Source organism: Lissotriton helveticus, chromosome 5_1 (genome assembly GCF_964261635.1).
Source record: "Lissotriton helveticus chromosome 5_1, aLisHel1.1, whole genome shotgun sequence".
Taxonomy (NCBI): domain Eukaryota; kingdom Metazoa; phylum Chordata; class Amphibia; order Caudata; family Salamandridae; genus Lissotriton; species Lissotriton helveticus.
In genome coordinates, this window is record NC_136065.1 from 1,802,909,870 (window position 1) to 1,802,928,012 (window position 18,143).

Sequence of the window (18,143 nt, forward strand, 5' to 3'; positions counted from 1 at the left end):
CGATTAACTGGGAAAAATCGGTTCTTTACGTCCTGTATGGCCCCCCTCTTAAACTGCCCCGGGGTCGTATGGTCAAGATGGTAACGGATAGCTTTACGTACCTTGGAATACATGTGATGTCAGACCCCGACAAGTTCCGGGTTTTCAATCTCCAACCACTGCTACCCAGGCTGAGACGTGATATTCGACACTGGAAGATGCTGCCGCTCACCCTACTGGGTGTAAGGCGGCTCTTTTTAAAATGATGGATTTTTATCCATCATTCGATTTTTATATGCACTTCACAACACGCACAACATGCACTTCACAACACGCCATACTGTGTGCCAGACTCCTATTTCAAGGCAATCAACTCCAAAGTTACCAATCTCCTCTCGGACAATAAACCTGCGAGGATAGCCATGTGTAAACTCGTTAGGAGCTGGTACGATGGCGGCATTGCTCTGCCTGATATCTGGGCATACTATTGGGCCTCGCAACTGATGACAATCAATCAATGGCTCCATGTGCCGGTTACAGATCCAGCATTTCGCTTAGACAAGGTGGCCTTGGGACCTAGAGGAATGAATAGGATGCTATATAATAAGAGGAAAACTAAAGGGATTCCTGGGCCTACTGCACACACACTTCATGTCTGGCACGCAGTGACACAACACCTCGGATGGGCCGATAAGCTTACACGGCACACCGCACTGTGGGACACTGGCAGACTGGGCACCCTGGGAAATAGTAAAGGGTTTCAGAAATAGGAATGGATAGGAATTTTGAGGATAGGGGACCTATGGAAAGGGGGCATCGTAGTCACCTTTATTTACCTGCAGGAGCACTATGAGATGGCCCCTGGGGAGCGTTTTTGATACTTGCAGGTGAAACACGCACTAGAAACATCACTTCCAGGGACAGGACTCCTGACCGACTTTTTGCATAAAAAAGCAATTTCCCTCACGTACCAGAAACTTATCAATAACCAGACAGACCCCCTGACAAGACTATGAGTGACTTGGCAGGCGGAGGTCGGCGACATGGATGACTCGGACTGGCAGGATGCCATAGCATCACCACTGGAAGTTGCGATCTCCTCAAAACTACGACTCATACAACTAAAAATATTACACAGGGCCCACTATACAAGAGTGACTCTACATAAGATTGGTAGGGCCTTGGACCAGTATTGCTTACGTAACTGTGCAGAAGTGGGTACATTCTATCACACTTTCTGGGAGTGCTCGGGGATCACATCGTATTGGAAAGCAGTAATGGACATCATCACTGAAGTCAGTGGAAGTATAGTTCCGCTCTCTCCCAAGTGCTGCCTTCTGAACATATGGGAGCCTACAGACCTCAACCATGTAGACAGACAGTGGGTAATAATGGGGATGATGGTAGCAAAACGAAACATAGCTCGGTACTGGAGAGCAACGCAGGCCCCAACTGCGACTGGCTGGTGTAACGACATGGATGTGATCATGTTTGCTGAAAAAGCTACGTATGTCCATAGGGGGTGTCCCAGGAAATGGGGGAAAGTGTGGAGCAAATGAAATGTATATAGAGGTTATATAGGTACTCCTCCAATCATAGACCATGAATCAGACGATGAGATGTAGTAATTGCGAATGTGTAATCTGCCCAATGAGAAGTTTTCAGCGTATCCTTATCTATATGTGGAATGATTTGCAGACTTTGTGCTAAATACAATAAAATATATATTTTTTAAAAGAATGTGCGAGCCGATTTGAACTCGAGGAATAGGATAGATTACAGCGGTTGGAAGCTGAAAGACAAGGTTTTCATGCAAGTGATGGAGGGAATGGGCCCACTGAATGTGGATCTCTTTGCTTCAAGGTTAACCTACCAGTTGGAGAGTTATGCGAGTTGGAGGCCGGATCCAGGGTCAATGGCAGTGGATGCATTCCTGCAGGATTGGAGAGGGGTGAAGGGTTATGCCTTTTCCACATTCTCTATGATTCAGAGGGTTCTGGTTCAGGTGAGGAAGCTGGAATGCGAGTTAGTTTTAGTAACTCCTTTTTGAAGGAGTCAACCTTGGATCCCTTCTGTGATGGTGTTGGCAGTGACAGAGCCTATTTTAATTTTTGCTTTCAGAGGTCTTTTGAGGAATGTGGAAGGAAGAGAACACCCCTTGGTGGAGTTGGGTTCTCTCAACATTCTAGCTTGAAAGATATCAGGGGGTCAAGAGCATTCAATGATCTTTCTGGAACAGCTGCAGTTATTATTTGAATCCTCGGCGCAAGGGAAAAGAGATATAGAGGGGCCTGGAAGGTATGGCTTTGTTGGTGCTTGGAAAGGGGTTTGGATACCTTGTAAGTAATTGACATTCAAGTAGCTAATTTTCTAGCTGGTTTGTTTGAGAAGGGAATGTCGTATAGAACTGTGAACTGTTATAGGTCGGCAATTTCTGCTGGCCATTCTTTAAGTCATGGTGTTCCCATTGGAAGGAGTCCTTTGGTTTGTAGAGTTATGAAAGGCATTCGATTAAGAGGCCTCCGGAATCTAAGTATAAATCTTTATGGGATGTCGACATGGTTCTGAAGTTGTTTGTGAGTTGGCCAAGCAATACGTTCTTGGAGTCTAGGGAATTATCTTGGAAGTTAGCTACCTTATTGTGTCTTATTTCTTTCATGAGGGTTTTGGGATGTCAAGGCATTGAAGATTTCTCATAGGTTTTATCAACCTAATGGTGTGCTTTTTGAGTTATGTAAAAGGGATGTCCTAGTTTGTGTGTAGTTCGCTTTTAAAGGAGTATGAGAGCAGAATGTTGGACAAAAGGGGAGCAGAAGTAAATCAAGTCTTGATCTCCTATTTAAAACCGTACAAGGCTGTTTCTAGTGCAACTATTGCGAGATGGATTAAATGTTCCATGAAGGAGGCTGGTGTTGATGTGTCTAAGTTCACAGCACATTCTGCATGTGAGGCTATGGCAAGTAAGGTGAGTATGTTAGGTGGAAGACTAGAGGATATTATGAAAGCAACGGATTGGTCTTCTGTCTCAATGTTTACGATATTTTATTTTAAGTCCGTTGAACATGTTTCAAAATGTGTTTTAGAAAGCTTTGAACATGCATAATGCTAGCCTCCTGTCATGACATAAGATTGCGATTCTAATAGGTTTACTGGTTATAGAATCGGGATTTTTTTAAAGACGTGGAGGCTAGCATTATCCCACCCCCCTTCCCTTGGGTGTGGCATAATTCTTAGTCTTAATGTGTTTAAGAATTATTTATTAAGAATTAGTTCGCAGTTATTAGGTAAAACATTATGAGGTTGTTTATGCTTGCTAAATATGTGTATATGTTTTGATGTAGAGAATTAAAAAAGGTTAATTCAGAGTTTTTGGTGTGAAGAAGAGCTGGAAGAGGCAAACAAAAAGAGGAACAAGATGGTGGTCACATGCTATTTATGGACTTATGGACTTGAAGATTCTTTGTTGATTGTGATGTTTTTGGATTTTATGAGCTTTGAATGGTGCTGCTCAGAAGTGGGAAATAAAAGTTAATGCATGCATAATGCTAGCCTCTGTGTCATTAAAAAAAAAACATTCTATAATCAGTAAACCTATTAGAATCGCAATTCTCTCTGCACATGTGATAGAGCAAGATTTCGCTTATTACGCGACTTGCTTGACTCAAGAACCTCGAATAATTCATAATCCTGTAATACAACTCGTATGTTTTACTAATTTCCTTTATTTTGGATATGCATGTATCTTAGTGATGCTTGCCTATGTGTTTTACTAATACGAATAACCCTTGTCTTAATATGGCCGCCGCTTGGGAATTTTCTACTGCGCATGCGTTAGTCACACTCACATGACGTGACGTAGTTGCAGTTCTGGTGGGAAAATGTGCGCATGCGTATTCGCCTCTAAAATGGCTGTTTGAAAACTCACATGGTGAAGCTTGCGCAGATGCTCTCGTGTTATTGTCTGTTGCACTAATTCATAATAGCATAGTATATTTTTATAGTAAGAAATATAAAGTAGCTACTCATGATATGTAGTAAAAACATTTATTTCCTATGTTTAATTTGTTTTCGCTTACTTTTCATGCACTGCAATAAATGGGGGGTCGGAGTGAGACGTGGACCATCTTGAAGGTCCCTACTGCGCATGTCGCGCAGCCAGGGAGAAAGCAACCTTGAGCAGTGGAACTCAGCCAGCTGGCAGTCACAGTCAAGATGCTCCTGAGAAAACAACCTCTGACCCAGAAGGATGGAGCTAAACTGTCCTTAACTCGATACAATTGTATATTTTCCTATTGTATTCTGCAGAATAGGTCATGGGAACCCCAAATCTGCTAGGCGGTTCCATAACATGCAAATACGAGCTTGTAGAAGTTTGTTCTGATTGGTGTGTTGACTTATCCTACCTGGGGACCAATCGAAATTGGGGATTCTGACACTTGCAACATTTGGGGGGGTGGTACACTGACCCGAAAACAGTATAACTAGCCTAGGTTTAGCTAGAGAATTTGTCCGACTTGTCTGAATAGCTGACCTGTCACTGACCCAACGCACTCAATAGGTGACTGAATACAGAGCGCTGCGAAGCACTCTGTCCGAATTTGACCATAGACTCTAAGGTTTTACTAAACCTTAAGTGCTGGCGGAGCACTTTACTGGGAAGTTCGCTAACCCAATCGGGGTTCTGACTGATAGCTGCAGAGAGGGTGGAGCGCAGGCGTTGCTTCCGAACTGCGGGTGCTGGTCGTACCTTGGTGGTCCTGTCCTGATCCTAATCTGGTTTTCCTGTCCTGTCCTGGGGTGTCCAATCTGCACCGGCTGTCCCATAGATGACTGTCCTTCCTTGGGGTATTTCCTGTCCTTGACTGATCCGTGGCCAGGGTTGGTCTGCACACCTTTCTAGGTAAATATTGTGCGAAACTCTATACTGCACCTTCTATTTTCCTGTCTTTGCTTTAATAAAGACATTTCTTTGCATATGTTAATTTCCATGCTTTCCGCAAACCTATTATAAAGGTCATACAGTATATTTCCTTAGCATGATCCTATGTTTCCCTACCTTTTAGAACACATTCTCTCCATTCTGTTTATGAAACATAACTGTGGTATATAAATTTCTCCTGAAATCTGATTTTACGTAAAGATGCTAGAACTTTAGCGTGTTCCATTTTTCCCCTCCTATAGATGTATAGGTTTTCCAATCCTTACCTTGCAGTATTTTTCCCAAACAGTAAAGTCTAGATTGTGATCCAAATTTCTAAAATCCATTTAGTAGATCGCATTGTTATAACTTTCTTATAGACTCATAAATGGTTGCCCTGACACTGTTCCTCTATGGTTACGTTCTTTTCGTTATCTTGATTATTGACTGCCTTTTAACTGTAAACTAGATGATTTCCGAATCTGATTCCTAGATAAACTTTTAAAACTTCCCAGTTGTCTGTGATCATTTAATGCAAATTAGAAATAAGTTGGGTTTTGTATTTTGCCTGCCTTTCTTTTACAGCTAGCTCCCTGATCCATTGTGGATCATAGGTACCCGTAACAGTGGATTGGTAAGTCGGGTACAATAGAAATAAGTAAGAAGGAACCAGGGTTGTTGGTAGTAGAGTTGTTAAGTCACCCGATTAATGTATATGATAAATTGGAAAATTATGGGCCTGGTACGTGTATGGTGAAAATTGTTGGCCGGGTGACCTGAGATCTCTATCAGTAATTTTCTGGTAGCAGAGGTGTGGTATGGGACTAGTTAAAGTTAGGTAGGACTAGTTAAGCTAGATAGGTTGGATGCTGCTGAATTTTATGATAACATTTTTTTTTGCTGCTACAAAGGTAAACATTTTTGGTGAACTGATCACTCACGTGAAATGCTTTGCTTTGAAAAATTATGAAATGTTTTAAACTGTTTTTATTATTATACTGATATATGTATTAATCCACTCGTTAGTAAAGTGTTTATATGTTTGTTTGGAATACCCGGGGAATTGAATAGCGAGTGGTGAAGAGAATCCACTTCGCGTTGAGGTCACTGGTCTAAGGAAGGTTAGTGCAGGTTAGGCAGAACTGGAAGCACTAACTAGGGTTTTTTTGAATGTATGTTTGAATAAATGATAGCGACGAGATCACTGGCAAAACTTCTATTGTGAAAAAGAAAAAAACCTAGTAATGGTCACATCGGAAGGAGTAGCAGGTTCATTGGAGCTTGGGTGATAGCAAAGGGGTTCGCTGGTGAAACTTTAGACTTGTTATATATACCGGAAAGAAGTGGATAAGTCAAAAGAAGTAGCAGGTTCCCTAATGCTTGCGTGAAGGGTAGGCAGAAGAGATCTATCCGTAGTGTATGAAAAGTAAATGGAAGTAGTTTACTTGCAGTGAAACAAATCTTTGCTGTCTAGACACTTGGGTGCAGTGGCGAATGTGTATTCGTTGTTAAATAACAAAGCACTTGCACTTTTAGAGAGAAATTAAGTTTCCGTTACCTTGTGAGGGAGGGAGTCAGTTGCAGAACTGCTCTGACGTCACTCTGTGCCGCGCTGGGATTGGTAGACGCAGCGGGTGTGTAGCGGAGCTGGAATTGTAAAGGAGGGGTGAGTGCCGAAGCGTGAGAACCTGTCTCGCGAAAGGCCGCGCACCCATTGGTCGAGATTATTTGAAACCGTGCACTTCATTGGTTGCACAAAAATAAAAAACGCACTTGGATTGGAAGTAATTTGTAAACAGTCACTAGCAGAAATCATATGTGGCACTCGTATAGACCGCATACTAGCCCTGATCCACGATATTTAGGGTTTGAGAACGATCAGTGGAAAGGGCATAAAACTGACATTATGTACGGAAATAAGAGAAAAATATCCCTTGTAAATAAGGTGAAGAATTATTTCAAAAAGGACAAGCCGATTAAAACCAGAGAAGGTGTTGTCATTCCGCCACCTAATACTCCCGCATCTTTCATGATGTTTGATAAAGGGTACCACTCGTGTGTATGGTTGGAAAACTGGGCGGAATACACCAAGGATGACGGAATTTTGGCTTTTCCGTTAGAGGGTACATTCAATGGCAGAATTCTATTTAATTTGAGAACCCGAATGAATGACTTACATCCCAGACCTAGATTAACGCAGTACGAAGCTTTAGAGGAATGGGAGATCGAAGCTTTTGAGAGAGACAAGCCCCGAATGGATAAAGGGTTCACAAAATGTTATCCAAAGTTAAAACAAGAGACCCGTGATAAAAAGATGAAACAATGGAGACAGAATATGATTGTAGAAGGGCTGTTTCCCATGATGCCAATGGGTGGTCCTCCTGCAGGAGAAAAGAGAACAGAAAAATGCAAACATTGGGTGCCCATTGGGGAGTCGGATGATGAATTATTAGATGACATGTTTATGAGAAGTCCGCCTCCTTATAATGAAGGACACCGACCCTCTAGTGAAGGGGATAATTCACGGAGACCTCCTCCCCGGGAAGAGGCCAGATCAGTAAGTGTAGGAGAGAGTCGTCAAATACCTCTGTATAATGAGGATTTGAGACCTCTAGGTGCTAGAGATAGCTGTCAAGGAGCACCATTTTGTGGGGAGTCAAGATATTCAAGAGAAAGAGACTTCTGCTCTAGACCTCCCTACCAGGGTGAGGCAAGGCCTTCCACGTCAGGAATTCCATTCTCAAGACCCCCGTCTGAGGAAGAACCAAGATCCCTAGGCACAGGAAGTCTGTTCCCAAAACCTAATTACGGTGAAGGACCAAGTGAGACACATCCCACTGCCCCGAGTTATGCCCCAACTTTGACCCCGCAGGTATTACATGATAATTCTTTCGACAGGATATTGGAGGACAGGGAACGAGAGGCTCTAGCTAAACAGAGAGCCGAGATAATTCAGAAAATCTCCCAGTTAAATACAAGTCCTGAAGCCTTGACAATCCCGGTAACTATTGGACCAGTGGTTCCGCTGTATGGGGATAGACAGGGAAGTCCGAAGACTCCAGTTATTACTCCAGTTGTAGCACAGCCAAGACCGGAGCCCTTAATTGTGGATGACCAGACCAGTGAATGTGAGTCCGAGGTCTCACTAATGGACCTGCCCATTAGGGGTGCAGGGAAAAGGCTACAGAAAAGACACAATCCTTTCAACACGAGGGAGATTCAAATGGAATCGACTTCGGGTACCAAGAGTGTCACCCTGGTGACTCCTGAAGAAATTGAAAGGTGGAGTCGAGAGTTAGAAAAACAAACTCCTCAGTCGAAACCTTTAGATATTTTCAAGCTTAGAATAGAAATGGAAGAGCTAATGGCAGGAAATGTAGGTTTAGACAGATTAAATACCTATTCTGAAGAAGAGTTGCTGTTTATCGGCAAGAGTTTTACCCGAAACACCAGAGTGCTCCATGAAAAATTAACAGACACTGCAGCTAGTATGGGAATCGATATTTCAAAATCAAAGCCACTGCAGAAACCCTATAGAGCTGATTTTTCAGACAAAGATCTGGAAAATATGAATGTGTCAGGGAAAAAGGCGCAGGTTAAAGAATTATTGACAGTGTTGCAAAAATGGGGAGACGTAGAAAAGTGGAAAGCCAGGTGGGCAAAGAAGAAAGATGAGGCCAGATCTAAACAGACGTCTTCCGAGTTCGTTCTAAAGGAAACTGACAAACCTGAGCAGTTATACCCTATGCGTGAAGCGCCAGGTGGAAAATACGTGCACGTTCCATGGTCCAGACAGGATATTGTGTCCTTTACCAATGACTTTCCAAAATTACGAGAAAAGCCTGTGGACTGGTACAGGCAGGTGGAAAGGTTTGTAAAGGTGCAAAAGTGCTTGTGGAAAGACCTGGATGGGTTTTTCGACATTGTGGTTCCTGTGGATTTATGGACCGAATGCAAGGTTGCCATTGATTGGCCCAACAAGGAGTATGATAGGGACCCTGTAACCGGTGCTCCCTCTGATGAGGTAATGAGAAAATATGACCAGGTCATGTTACATCTGAAAATGAAGGTGCCTGCAAAGGAAACTGATTGGACTAAAATAGATAGAACTACGCAGGAAAGGGATGAGTCTGTGCACTCCTTTTATGAGAGACTGTTACAGGTGTTTAAAACTTACAGTGGAATAGATAACATCGAGATGAAGGACATGACCCACTTCATTTACAGGTTTGCAAACGGTTTAAGACCCGAAATTTGCCAGTGGATCAAAGACAATAAGATTTGTTGGCAGTCTAAGAAAATGGATGAGGTCCTACGGTATGCAAAGTACTGTGAGGACGAGATGGCAGATAAGAAAAAGGCACTCAAGGAGAAGGTCATGTGGGCACAAGTGAAGCTAGCAGAACAACAGGAAAAGCAGTTGAATAAGATGAATAAGAATACCCAAAATCAAGGCTCTGGGGGTGGAGGGAAGCCCAAGGTAAAAATGAGCAGAGAAGAAGCTAAAAAGAAATTTCCCTGCCACCAGTGCGGAGAAATCGGGCACTGGAGAGACGAGTGTCCATATTTACAGCATGATAATACCCAAACCCCTGATTTAACTCCACAGACGCAGAATGAAAAACCAAGAAAGACTCAGCATCAGGTAAAGGCAAGTCAATTGCCCCGAGCGCCAAAACCAAATTATAAAGGAAAATCACCGCAGGGTGATGACATAGAGATCTGGGGAGGCAATGAGAATAGAAATGCAGCAACTTCGCAGTTTTTGTTGAATGATACCTTTTTCTGTGACGACCAATACTGACGGGGCCTGAGAGGGGAGGACAAGGAGTGTGTTCTTGGCGCCTCCTTGCCGGTAGACCAGTCAGGGCCATACATTGAAGGGAAGGTTGGTGGAAATGATGTCACCTTTCTATTGGACACTGGTGCTACCCGTTCTACTGTGAGAACAGCGGACGTTCCGAACCTACCCCTCTCGGGAGAAGCAATCCAAGTAGTGGGTGTATCTAATTAATTGATTAGTACCCCAGTTACCGAGCCCATGGAGATCACAATAGGGAATTTCAAAGAAATGCATAGATTTGTAGTTTGTGATACCAGCCCAGTAAACTTACTGGGACGTGATTTGTTGTGCAAAATGAACTGCACCATCTTTTGCACACCAAAAGGCGTCGAAATTCAAACCCAGACGAGGATGGCATATAAAAATTAATGTTAATTAGGCCAGACTCAGAAATTAAACAAATGACTATACAGGACTTACCTGAAGACTCCAAAAGACAGTGAAACCAGAAGTATGGGACTTTACAGGAAAGGATGTAGGATTAATGGCAAATGTAGACCCAATACAAATAGCCATGAAAGAAAATGCAGTTTATCCTAATACCAAGCCATGCAAAATGAGTGCAGAAGTGAGAGCAGGAGTTGCCATTGAAATAAAAAGACTGCTAGAAGCGAACATCATACAAGAAGTGATGAGTAGCCCATGTAACTCACCTATAATTGGAATTAAGAAACCTAGTGGCAAGTACAGGGTAGTGCAGGACCTGAGAAAGGTAAACAAGATAGTGGTTCCTTGTTATCCTATTGTTCCAAACCCAGCAGTGATCCTATATCAGATTCCCTGGGATGCTGAGTGGTTTACCGTGATAGACCTATGTCATGCATTCTTTTCAATCCCATTGCATCCAGATAGCAAATTTCTTTTCTCATTTGCTTTCGACAGTCACGTGTACGTTTGGAATAGGGTACCCCAAGGGTACACCGAAAGTCCATCTATTTTTAATCAGATTTTGAAAAAGTGCCTTGAATCTTTAGTGTTACCTGGAAATTCTGTCTTGGTGCAATATATAGATGACCTTTTGGTGGCATCTAAAAGTCATAGAGATTGTGTTGTTGACACCATTGCTTTACTGAATCACCTAGGTGAAAAAGGACATAAAGTGTCCCCTGATAAATTGCAGTTCTGTACAAAATCAGTGAAATATCTGGGGCACCAGATAGAAAAAGGCATCAGAAAAGTCACTTCTGAGAGAGTCAGAATAATTCAGAACATGCAGTTACCACGTACTCAGAAAGAAATCAGAATGTTCCTTGGAGTGGTAGGTTACTGCAGGCAATGGATTGTGGGATTTGCAGTCCTGGCAAAACCTTTGATAAAAATGACAAAGAAAGGAGCAAAGGACCCAGTGGAATGGGATGACGAGGGCATGACAGCATTCACTAAATTACGAGAATGTCTGTGTACAGCACCTGCTTTAGGGATGCCTGACTATTCTAAAGAATTTGCACTATTTTGTGACACACGAGATAATTGTGCACTGTCAGTCTTAACACAGGAGCATGGTCTGACTAGACGTCCAGTGGCCTATTTTTCTGCCACTTTGGATCCAGTGGCTGCTGGATTACCCGGATGTCTGAAAGCAGTAGCTGCAACTTGCACGAGTCTAGAACAGAGTGAATCTATTGTCATGGGACATCCTGTAACTGTGTATGTTCCACATGCAGTTGTAATTTTACTGACCCGAACTAAGACCCAGTATCTCACCCCTAGTCGGCTGACTAAATACGAGAGGATTCTCGTGGGTGCTGCAAATGTGGTTATTACTCGGTGTAATATCCTGAACCCAGCTACCCTGCTCCCTGACTCAATGATTATGGAAGCCGAGGGAGAGGATGAACATGACTGCATAGATCTGACAGAATTCAGTACTAAACCACGCCCAGACATTAAAGAAGTACCTTTGCCTGTAGAAGATGAGGAGCTGTTCGTGGATGGCTCATGTATGAGACACGAACTTGTAGGCCTAAGCGCTGCTTATGCTGAAGTCACTATAGACGCCATTAAAGAAGCTTCCTGTTTATATGGAGTAAAGTCTGCACAAGTAGCCGAATTGATTGCATTGATAAGAGCCTGTAAAATCGGGAAAAACAAAAGAATAACAGTGTATACTGACAGTCAGTACTGTTATGGAGTTGTGCATGACTTCGGCCAATTGTGGCTACAGAGGGAGTTTCTGACTTCTTCAGGTACTCCCATCAGAAATGGGAAAGTTGTACAAGATTTACTGGAAGCAATCCAATTACCAAAAGAATTGGCAGTGGTCAAATGCGCTGCTCATAAATCTGGCATTGACCATGTAACTTTGGGAAATAACTTTGCTGATGAAGTGGCCAAACATTGTGCCAGAAATCGCATGTCTGTAAATATTAAACTGGGGGGACCTGGAAACAGCTGCCAACTTATGGTGTTTGAAGAGGTGCCTACCTGGGAAGAGTTGAGAGATTGGCAGCATGCGGTGCCAGAAAAAGAGAAAGAAAAATGGAAGAAACTTGGTTGTCGACCGAGAAGTGAGGATGGTGTCATTGTGGGCCCAAATGGTATGCCTGTGTTGCCTAGACATCTGCTTGCTTCTATGGCCAGACTGATACATGGAGATTCACACACTGGTAGGGACGCCATGGTTCTGGTTTTCCAACAAACATGGTACAATCCGAAGTTCAGGAAGGTAGCAGAGTCACTCTGCCAGAGGTGCTTAACATGTCAGGAGTTTAACGCTGGGAAAAGGACTGTAGTCGAATTGGGAAAAATTGGAAAATCAGGAGGTCCCTTTGTAAGAATACAGATTGATTTCATCACCATGCCTCGCTGTGAGGGAATGAGATATGTCCTTGTCATTGTCTGTTTGTTCTCAAAGTGGGTGGAAGCCTACCCTGCTAAAAAGAGTGACGCCATAACTGTAGCTAAATTGTTACTACGAGAATTAATACCTAGGTTCGGGGTTCCAGTCACTATTGAATCAGATAGAGGCGGACATTTTCAGAATGAGATAATTGAGCAACTCTGTAAAGCATTCAAGATCACACAGGTGCTACACTGTGCATATCGTCCAGAGGCTTCTGGAGTGGTGGAGCAAATAAATGGCACTATAAATTCAAGGTTAGGAAAAATGTGTGACTCTACGGGCATGAACTGGATAAATGCTTTACCTCTTGTTCTGATGGGACTTAGAAGTATTCCAGATCGGAAAACAGGCCTGAGCCCTCATGAGATCCTGATGGGAAGAGTGATGAGACAAGCATGGGTACCAGGACATAAACTGCTAAACATTTCTGATGATTTGGTACTTGAGTACTGCAAGCAACTGGGTGACCAAGTGCGTTCTATCTCTCCCCAGATTGGGGAAGACGCCGTCGCCAATCCAACAATTCCAGTCCACAAATTGGTTCCTGGCGACTGAGTTAGACTCAAGAAACATACTCGTTCAAGCTGCCTTGCACCGAGGTGGGGAAAACAACGCCAAATAATACTGGTGACCACGACAGCGGTGAAGTGTGCCGGCGTTCCAAAGTGGATCCATGCCAGCCATACACAGAAGGTGATTCCAGACGAAAAAACTGACGCTGAAGGTTGTCCAGCTGAGGGGTCTGCAGAAGTTGGTCCTGAAGTAGCTGATGACGAACAACCGAGCACCAGTCAAGATGATTGAATACCCATAATCGACCTGACTAATGACCCAATCAGAACAAGAAGTCAAACCTATGCAGATAGAGAGTGGGATAGAGAGGAAGAGATAGGCACAGGCGAAGATCCTCAGATTATTGAGATTCACGTCAAGTCTGAGGAAGAAGAAGGTCAGACAGGGACAGAACAAGTGATCGACACACCTCCACAAACTCCTGAAATTGAAAAGGGACAGACAAGAATTAGTAAAAAGGTTCAAGCAGAAGAAAATCAAGGGACCGAAGTGCTTGAACAGGATCAGCTAGAACTAGAAAAACGTGTTGAGGACACAGAAACAGAAAAGCTCAAAAATCAAAATAAGAATACACCTGAACAAGGCCAGCTTAGTACCCAGGCAGAAGAAATAGAGACAAGACCTGGAACTAGTCAGACAGAAAGGGAAGAATCAGAAGTGCCACAAACAAACGAAAATAAAAGAGCATTAGAAGACAGCCAAATCACAGTGCCAACTAAAAGACTCAAGAAGAAGAAACATATCGAACCAAAATATATTAAGAGACTGAGACTGAGAATAAAAACAGTAGAGGAAAAACTTGCAGAAAGAAGGAAAAGTCCTCGTATTGCAGAGCAAGTTGGAGAAAGTTCACAAAGAAGGAGTGATCGAATAAAAAGACTGAACGAAAAATACCAAGATCCTGAATGGACATATTTAGTGTTGGAGGAATTTGAAGATCTTGATATTACTGACGAAAGTGACGAAGAACAGACAGCTGATTATTCTGCCGAGGAAGACGAACCAACCTGAAGTTGTGCAGGGTAAGCTACCTGTGCAAAGTTACAAAGAGGGGTTGAGAAATCTTCTTCTGAACGAAAATGTCTGATTCAAATGTGAATGGAAGGCCTAGACGCAATTGTTGTAAAACGTGCTGCAGAGTATGTATATGTAGCATAGCAATAGTATTAATAATTTGGATAGGACTAACAGTTTTCATTCCTTATATGGTGAGCAAAAATACTAATATTGACCCTACTCAGACTGTGACCACTGACACTGAAGAACTGACAACACGAAGTGTAGAAAGACGTGAAAAAGCACTCAGACAAACAAAACAAGACTTAGACGCATCAGATGAAGAAGGACTACACTATCATGGAGTTAAAAACCAGACACAGTTAAATGTATTCGCTAATCTTTTAGTGCACTATGTAGAAACTATGGAAATAGAAGACTGCTATGTCTGCATGAAGCTACCTACTTCTGTAGCTGAAGGCGTGACGTATCATCACCTACCTTTGACCTATGGAATTTCCTGTAGCATTTTAGCTAGTTTATTTTACAAAAGAGGACCGTTACAGTACTATTACTCTAACTCTGACGTGATATTTTCTGAACTTCCCATACGTGGAAATCTGAATCCTGTACACTAAAAGTGACGTTACACGTTATATGGGAGAATACTTCCTGACAATAGGTACTATAGACTTAAATGAAGCACACAGAGATAACTTGACCTGTTCATTACATGAACAAGAAAAAATGTTTTTAAACATGGCAGAGAAAAGAAGGGAGAGTTTCCAAAGAAAGGCAAATGATAAAAGACAGAAAACTCCTAAATGGGCTGAAAACATGGAAAGCACCTCAAATGGTGGGAGTGGTCCTGCTTTGTTGCTGGATTTCGAAAGAAAAGGGAAACTCTGTCTTCATCGCGAGAAGACTAGTTATTATAATAACATTTTCATTGGTTCCAGTCAATGTGAGCATAATTACAAGGTAATTGGAGGTTGGGGTTTCAAAAATGGGTCAGAACCTGTGTTTCCCGGAATTTATTATATATGTGGAAACAAGGCTTATTTCAAATTGCCGGATCACTGGTATGGAAGCTGCTACTTTGTTTGTTTTTTTCCGAAAATATACCATGTGAAAGAAATTGCTGGAAGCAATGAAAACACTAATGGCTTAGTGCGTAGTAAAAGAGAAAGCGTAGGTGAAATAATGGGTAGTATTTTTAGTGCACTGATACCTGGAGTGGGAGTGGTTCTGAACACACACAGAATTTGCAAATTATCCACAATAGTGGATGTGTTGTCTACTGACACAGCTCATGGATTCTTGCTGGTCAATACCGAAATGGTTGCAATCAGATCAATGGTTTTGCAGAACAGACTTGCGCTGGACACTTTATTAGCAAAAGAGGGCGGAGTCTGCCGGATGTTGAAAGCGCAACATTGTTGCACTTACATACCGGACAAAAGTGTACAAATCAAAAAGTACGTAAAGAACATTACAAATTTGGAAAAGGAACTCAAACCACTGGAGGTTGATAGTGCCTGGAAGAGACTTACTGATGGTCTCTCCGCTGTAGGTCACTGGTTTGCTAATTTAGGTAAGGGTTTATTGTTCAAGGTACTGATGCCAATTGGAGTGATAGGTTTCATCATCTTTCTCATATTTGTCTGTTGCAAATGCCGCAAACACACAAAGAAATACGCTGTGAATAAGAGAGGTGTGAAACGGAGTGTGGATGAACTTGAATTAGAAGACTTGAATAATCAGATTTACAAAAGGGTGAAAAATTCTCACCCTGACAAAGATGTGAAAGAGAAATTGAATAGGATGTTGGAAGAAATAGAAATGCACAAAGTGTGAGAAAAGTTGGCATCTGGTTCCAATAGTTGTGATGATAGTAAATATCATCAAAGAGGGGATTGATAGAGCAAGATTTCGCATATTACGCGACTTGCTTGAGTCAAGAACCTCGAATAATTTATAATCCTGTAATACAACTCATATGTTTTACTAATTTCCTTTATTTTGGATATGCATGTATCTTAGTGATGCTTGCCTATGTGTTTTACTAATACGAATAACCCTTGTCTTAATATGGCCGCCGCTTGGGAATTTTCTACTGCGCATGCGTTAGTCACACTCACGTGACGTGACGCAGTTGCAGTTCTGGTGGGAAAATGTGCGCATGCGTATTCGCCTCTAAAATGGCTGTTTGAAAACTCACATGGTGAAGCTTGCGCAGATGCTCTCGTGTTATTGTCTGTTGCACTAATTCATAATAGCATAGTATATTTTTATAGTAAGAAATATAAAGTAGCTACTCATGATATGTAGTAAAAACATTTATTTCCTATGTTTAATTTGTTTTCGCTTACTTTTCATGCACTGCGATAAATGGGGGATCGGAGTGAGACGTGAACCATCTTGATGGTCCCTACTGCGCATGTCGCGCAGCCAGGGAGAAAGCAACCTTGAGCAGTGGAACTCAGCCAGCTGGCAGTCACAGTCAAGATGCTCCTGAGAAAACAACCTCTGACCCAGAAGGATGGAGCTAAACTGTCCTTAACTCGATACAATTGTATATTTTCCTATTGTATTCTGCAGAATAGGTCATGGGAACCCCAAATCTGCTAGGCGGTTCCATAACATGCAAATACGAGCTTGTAGAAGTTTGTTCTGATTGGTGTGTTGACTTATCCTACCTGGGGACCAATCGAAATTGGGGATTCTGACACTTGCAACATTTGGGGGGTGGTACACTGACCTGAAAACAGTATGACTAGCCTAGGTTTAGCTAGAGAATTTGTCCGACTTGTCTGAATAGCTGACCTGTCACTGACCCAACGCACTCAATAGGTGACTGAATACAGAGCGCTGCGAAGCACTCTGTCCGAATTTGACCATAGACTCTAAGGTTTTACTAAACCTTAAGTGCTGGCGGAGCACTTTACTGGGAAGTTCGCTAACCCAATCGGGGTTCTGACTGATAGATGCAGAGAGGGTGGAGCGCAGGCGTTGCTTCCGAACTGCGGGTGCTGGTCGTACCTTGGTGGTCCTGTCCTGATCCTAATCTGGTTTTCCTGTCCTGTCCTGGGGTGTCCAATCTGCACCGGCTGTCCCATAGATGACTGTCCTTCCTTGGGGTATTTCCTGTCCTTGACTGATCCGTGGCCAGGGTTGGTCTGCACACCTTTCTAGGTAAATATTGTGCGAAACTCTATACTGCACCTTCTATTTTCCTGTCTTTGCTTTAATAAAGACATTTCTTTGCATATGTTAATTTCCATGCTTTCCGCAAACCTATTATAAAGGCCATACAGTATATTTCCTTAGCATGATCTTATGTTTCCCTACCTTTTAGAACACATTCTCTCCATTCTGTTTATGAAACATAACTGTGGTATATAAATTTCTCCTGAAATCTGATTTTACGTAAAGATGCTAGAACTATAGCGTGTTCCATTTTTCCCCTCCTATAGATGTATAGGTTTTCCAATCCTTACCTTGCAGTATTTTTCCCAAACAGTAAAGTCTAGATTGTGATCCAAATTTCTAAAATCCATTTAGTAGATCGCATTGTTTTAACTTTCTTATAGACTCATAAATGGTTGCCCTGACACTGTTCCTCTATGGTTACGTTCTTTTCGTTATCTTGATTATTGACTGCCTTTTAACTGTAAACTTGATGATTTCCGAATCTGATTCCTAGATAAACTTTTAAAACTTCCCAGTTGTCTGTGATCATTTAATGCAAATTAGAAATAAGTTGGGTTTTGTATTTTGCCTGCCTTTCTTTTACAGCTAGCTCCCTGATCCATTGTGGATCATAGGTACCCGTCACAGTGGATTGGTAAGTCGGGTACAATAGAAATAAGTAAGAAGGAACCAGGGTTGCTGGTAGTAGAGTTGTTAGGTCACCCGATTAATGTATATGATAAATTGGAAAATTATGGGCCTGGTACGTGTATGGTGAAAATTGTTGGCCGGGTGACCTG